This window comes from Mus caroli, chromosome 3 (genome assembly GCF_900094665.2).
Source record: "Mus caroli chromosome 3, CAROLI_EIJ_v1.1, whole genome shotgun sequence".
NCBI lineage: Eukaryota > Metazoa > Chordata > Mammalia > Rodentia > Muridae > Mus > Mus caroli.
Window position 1 is genome coordinate 97,030,146 of NC_034572.1, and position 6,595 is coordinate 97,036,740.

A 6,595-nucleotide genomic window follows, 5' to 3' on the forward strand; every position below is an offset into this window, starting at 1 on the left:
GAAGAAGAAGAAGAAGAAGAAGAAGAAGAAGAAGAAGAAGAAGAAGAAGAAGAAGAAGAAGAAGGGCCAGCTGGGGAGACATAATGAGAACTTGTCTCAAAATAAACAAATTTTTTAAATTATTCTAATGGTTTTCAGATCTCCATGTTCTAAATTAAGGTGAAATTTAAAGATTCTAGACTTTTTTTTTTTTTACAAATACAGAGGAAGTTAGAGAGTGAGAAACAATAACTTTCATGGCATTTTCTAATCATCTAAGTCCTTTGTAAACACTTTTGGTAAATATTAAAGCATCAATGTTGGACTGGAGAGAAGGCTCAGGGGTTTAGAGCACTCACTGCTCTTGCAGAGAGTGCAAATCCAGTTCCTAGCACTCTCATGGTGATGTACAACCATGAGTAACTCCAGTCCCAGGGGATCCGGTGCCTTCCTCTGGCCTCCACAAACGCCAGGCACACATGGGGAGCCTACATACATGCTGACAAGGACACTCGTGCACAAAAAGCATCAGTGTTAGCCAAGTTCATCAGTTTTACTTTGAATAAAAAGATACAAAAAAAGTGGAAGTTATGAGGAAAAATTATCACAATCTAAAACTATTCCTTAGAGGGCATTTGCATGTTTTTGTTATTTCCTGGGAAGGAATTCCAAGAAGGATATGTCTTTAAATAGCACAGTTCCAAGGCTGGGAATCATTTGGATGAGGGAGACGACCAGGCCATCCAAGTTTGTAGCTTTCTCCTCTCCAATAGAAGATAAGGGGCTAGCTCAGTGCTGCAGTCCTCAGGAAACTGAGGCAGGAGGCTCATGAGTTTGAGGCCAGCCTGGGATACACAGAGAGCATGAATCAAAAAGGAAGAAAAATGCTAAATACTATCCCAAAAGAAAAAGATGGGTTTGTTGCTTTACGGGAGTGTAGATAGTTATTTTCTTTGGTTTATTTGTTTGTTTTGTTTTGTTTTTTAGATAAAGTTTTATATAACCCAGGTTGTCTTTGTTGTGCCACCATGTCCAGAAAAAACAGGATTTTTAAATCATCTCAAAAATGCATACAGATGACACACATCTGAGTATCTGAAATTTTTTTAAATATATCTTTTTTTTTTTAAAGAATTTTTTTTAAGATTTATTTATTGGCCGGGCGTGGTGGCGCACGCCTTTAATCCCAGCACTTGGGAGGCAGAGGCAGGCGGATTTCTGAGTTCGAGGCCAGCCTGGGCTACAGAGTGAGTTCCAGGACAGCCACGACTACACAGAGAAACCCTGTCTCGAAAAACCAAAAAAAAAAAAAAAGAAAAAAAGAAAAGATTTATTTATTGATTATATGTAAGTACACTGTAGCTGTCTTCAGACACTCCAGAAGAGGGAGTCAGATCTCGTTACGGATGGTTGTGAGCCACCATGTGGTTGGTGGGATTTGAACTCTGGACCTTCGGAAGAGCAGTCGGGTGCTCTTACCAACTGAGCCATCTCACCAGCCCCCCTGAAATTTTTTTAAAACTTATTTATTTATATGAGTACACTGCAGCTGTCTTCAGACACACCAGAAGAGGGCATCAGATCCCACTGCAAATGGTTGTGAGCCACCATGTTATTTCTGGGAATTGAACTCAGGACCCCTGGAAGAGCAGTCCGTGCTCTTTACCGCCAAGCCATCTCTCCAGCTGTGTGTTACTTCTATGAGCTCCATAACCAAGATTTCTCCCTCTCTGAAGATGAGTCCCATAGTGAGAGGTCCGGAAGTCGTGTCCTGCTCCTTTAAAAGCCCACGAGCCTCCCAGTCTCTGCTGGTACAGCCACAGTCTCTAGTGCTATGAACTGAGTGAAGCAGGAGCAATGCCTCTGGGTAAATGTATTGTCATATGACGTTTCCCTTGGCAGACTATACTGAGGAAAAATGGTGACTGTCTGACCACACATAAAGATTTATAATAGTGCCAGTGTCAGGGTTCATGCTACAAGTAGCGGTGTTCTAAAAACTAAATTCTGCTAACATTGGCTTTAAAGCTGAAAAAAAAAAAAAAAAAAAAAGCCGTAAGTACTGGCTACATCAGATCTGTTCCCGTTTTATGTGCTCACAGGAATACTTGCATCCCTTTTTTTTTTTTCTTGTTTTGTTTTGATTTGGTTTTTGGTTTTGTTTTTCCAGACAGGTTTTCTTCTATGTAACCACACTGGCTGTCCTGGAACTCATTTTTTGCAGACCAGGCTGGCCTTGAACTCTCAGAGATCCGCCTCTTTGCCTCCTGAGTGCTGGGAGTAAAGGCGTGTGCCACCACACCTGGCACTTGCATCATTTTCTACCCCAAATTTTTCACAGAGTTCCAGACCTTTCATATTTAATTTTGCTGCAATTGGGGGGGGGTGTTTGAGGTCTTTTGGGGGGGTTGATGCTGCAATGTTTTTGATTTACAAGGTTTTATAACAAAGTTCTTAAAATATTTAATAGGAGTATGGTACATATATAGCAAAATAAAATATGAATAAAATGAATTTTAAAACATGCTGTAATGTTAACGAGACACAGCTTTGTGTGAAGACACTTGCCCTGGAGAGTGATGGCCTGATGCCTGACACCGCATGATGCAAAGAGAAAACCACCACCCCAGGGTTGTGTTCTACCCTCCTCACACACTTCATGCCACATGCGTCTGCACACGCACACACACTTACAAACATAAACAAACAAACAAACAAACATAACATAACATAATGTTTAAAACACTCAAATAGATTTCCAGTAAACTAGAGGCATGAGAAAATTTCTGCCCTGCTAGAGAGCAAGGGCCCTGTGGATCTGGAAGGACTCTGTCTTGTTATCTTTCCTAGTGTAAATATTGATTTAAAACAAAATAGCTTAGCTAAAACAGGACCTTTTATCAAGATGAACAACTTGATATGGACAAAATCTGCTTTTCCTTTAATGTCTATAACTTACTAAAAAGTGTACTTTTCAAAAATTGTCACTGATAGGTATTCTGCTAAAAATATGTTTAATTGTACAAATGCTTTTGCATTTCCTTCTCCTTAACCAAAAAAATTGGTTTCAAAGATTTTTGTCTGTATAGAGTTTTAACAGGAAGAAGAAACCCTGACTCTGGAAAACTAGATGGCACAGTGAGGTTCACACTGTTGAGATCTGCTCTTCTAGCGTGTATCACCTGAATGCTGAATAAATGGAGTCGATTGCTTCAGAAGAAAAATGTTTTCATTTCCATAGTACTTCTAAAAAAATAACATATCACTACAGAAAATGGTTTACACGGCAAAGTTATTCTCTGATGCAAAAATTGTAAAAATAAAAAAGTAAAAAAATAAGACTTTTCATGCTTATGCACCTTTGAGCCAAGGTTCCCAGTCAAAATTTACCCTAGTCAGAGAAAATCAGGAGAATGTCTTTGAACAGAAAATAAGGTTTATTAACTCCTCTATGAGAGTTTACTTTAGAATATAGAAGGCTCTTTCCAACGTGGACTATTAACCTATAGTTTTGATAGTAATTTATTGATATATAAATTTTTTAAGATTTATTTATTATTATATATATATAAGTACACTGTCGCTGACTTCAGACACACCAGAAAAGGGTGTCAGATCTCATTATGGGTGGTTGTGAGCTACCATGTGGTTGCTGGGATTTGAACTCAGGACCTTTGGAAGAGGAGTCAGTGCTCTTAACCGCTGAGCGATCTCGCCAGCTCTTATTGACATATAATTAACTCATGAAACTCAACCTTAACTATAGAATTCAAAATATTCACATCTAATACAACTGTCATCACCACACAACTCCAGAGCCCCTGATGCCTTCAGCCCTCAAATCCAGCAGGGGTCACACCTCACCTCCTTTCCCAAACACCTGTCATCATGTCTCCTCCCTTTTCAACAGATTCATCTAGGCTAGATATTTCATGCAAAAAGGGCCATAAGGTTGTGCGTGTAGTTTTAAAAAATAAAGGGATTTGATTCATTTTCTCTCAAATAAATTTTATGGATGAATAATGATAGCAAAAGAGAAAACATGCTAATATTAAAAATGAGTGGGGGGAGGGTATGGGGGACTTTTAGGATAGCATTGGAAATGTAAATGAGGAAAATACCTAATAAAAAATTAAAAAATTATAACAATCAAAAAAAATTAATGCATTCTATATTTCAGGAACACAATTTGTGTGTATTCCCCTAGTCTAGTCTTTATATCATCATAACAGTCTCAACAGACGTGTCAGATACGGCATAAGTTTCATGGTGTGTTGGATCTACTTATACTCTTGCCTCTCATGACAAAGCACAGTATCAGTAAGCTCATGATTTAAAAACAGGTTTCACTCAGCAAGTGAAACAGTGAGCATCATCCCTGGATGAATCACATTAACAGGTCAATTGTCAACTGAGTTCAACTACACTCCAAAATCCCTCTGAGCCTCTATCGGCAAGAATGAAATTACTTTATAATCTTCTGCAGTCCACACAATTTCTTATTTTTAAGGAAAGTGGTTTTCAGGGTTTACCTCTAAATAACAATCAGCTCACTCATTTTTGCAAAATAAGAACTTGTGGTGGTAGAGGTTAAAGCCCTCAAAAATGTCTTTTTAATAACACTGTACAGTTTAGTATACACCCAAAGCAACAATAAAATTAACACACGTATTTAATTCAGAGAGCAGAAGATTTTTAAATTGTCTTATTCTAGAGAAAACAAGTACTCACAATTGGGTAGTGTTCCTGCAGTCCGCCCTCCTCCTCACGGAATGAGAAGAGAAATGTAGCAACTCCGTTGACTTCCCAGCTGGGCAGAGCAGGCACTTCCCGGCTTATCGGAGGCTGGACAGGGGACGTTGCATCCACTTAGGCTCCAGACACTCTGCAGAGCAGTGCCTCAGCTCTATCTCACAGACAAACTTCCCACACAGTCCTCTCTTGGGTTAAAACAGGGCAATTACAGGCTGACATAAATCAAAATATAACCGGTCCATCAGGGACTGAGGCCTTTGGGACCTGCAGGGCCCACTCTCCAGAGCGTCGTATTGTTTACTTAACAAATGCTTTGTGTTCTGAATTTTATATTCTTCCACTTTAGCTATAAAACATTGGGTCTCTGCAAACCAGTAAGTAATGTATGCAGAAGTAGGGAGAGCTGTAGAGAAAGAACAGGGGTCCACATTGATTGAAAAACCCATTAACATAGGTGCTGGGACAGTTCAATTTGTTTGTACTGTATCTTCTTTATTCCTACAGAAAAAGAAGTTGCGTCACCAATTAAATGTATGGATAATGGTTTATAAATTAGTACACTGATCAGTGTATATATTACCCTGTGTTTCCTTCCTCTTCCATAAAAAAATGTAATATAAATAATAAACACCAGACTCTAGTGCTTGCTTAGGCTCTCATAGCTAATTAGTAAGAGATGAGATTCCATGAAAGTCCAAGCAAGATATGCAAATAACTTTGCTATTGTTTTGTAAGATGCCACTGATAGAAACCAAGTGTGTTGGACACTAATCTCATGACTAATCCCTGTAACGCAGTAGTCCTCAACATTCTTAATGTTGTGACTCTTTAATACAGTTCCTTGTGTTGTGGTGACCCCCCAACCATAACATTATTTTTGTTGCTACTTTATAACTGTAATTTTGCTACTGTTATGAACCATAACATAAATATGCCTGTTTTCTGATGGTCTTAGGCAACTCCTGAGAAAGGGTCATTGGACCCCTAAAAGATGTCGAACCACAGGTTGAGAATCGCTGCTTGAAAGCACTGTTGGGAGGCATGGTTACACAGTTCCACTGTTAAACTCTGATTTTGTTGGTCACGTCTTCTCTGACGGAAGGCCTCATCTGCTTTGTCTGACTTTGCAGTTGTTACACTCATGATGAATTCTAGTTCCTTGTTTCCACAAGGAAGAATTCCTGATGAAATCTCCAAGTCATGGCACATTAAACTGTGTTGCTTTCATCTTTGTTTTTGTTTTAAATTGAGTCCAAGTGTCATACAGCCCAGGATGACCACAAACTTGCAATATTACTCAGGACAACCTTGACCTCTGATCCCTCTGCTTCTATCTCCCAATCTCTGGAATTATAGGCTTGCAACACTGTTCCCTGCTGGACCAAGTTGTTTGTTTTTCTGTTTTGTCTTTTTTTGTGTGTGTGTGGTTATTTTTGTTTGTTCATTTTCTGAGACAGGGTTTCACCATTTAGCCCTGGCTGTCCTGGAACTTACTCTGTAGACCAGGCTGACTTTGAACTCCCAGAGATCTGACTGCCTGTCTCAAGAGCAATGGGATTAAAGGTGTGTGGGCCACCACCAGGCCCAATTTCTTAATAGGAGGTCCTATGTCACAAAATATTTAGTCTATGCACCAAATAATAAAGTCACAGCACTGTTGCAGGATATTTGATCACACTGAGACCCCTAAAATTGTGTTATTTGCTGAAAAAAAAAACTGTTTCTAGTGGTGGTATGGTTCAACTTTAGCACACACCTTTAATCCCTCTGGCTGGAATACAGATGCACCCAAACAATGAAGTGAGTTTGTAGAAGAAAACACCCATGCTTGAAAATGATGTCTAATTGAGTGGCAGACAAA

General features: G+C 39.2%; 1 protein-coding gene across 2 annotated transcripts in view; it reads right to left on the reverse strand.

Annotated features, from left to right (window-relative positions):
* Window positions 1–4,764, reverse strand: part of LOC110291376 (bile acid receptor-like) — a 25,633-nt gene extending 20,869 nt beyond the window's left edge. For both annotated transcript variants that reach the window (XM_021158497.1, XM_029474890.1), the window contains exon 1: window positions 4,711–4,764. The gene's annotated coding sequence lies outside the window, so the exon portion shown is untranslated. The remainder of the gene's footprint in view (window positions 1–4,710) is intronic.
* Between the last annotated feature and the right edge of the window lie 1,831 nt (window positions 4,765–6,595).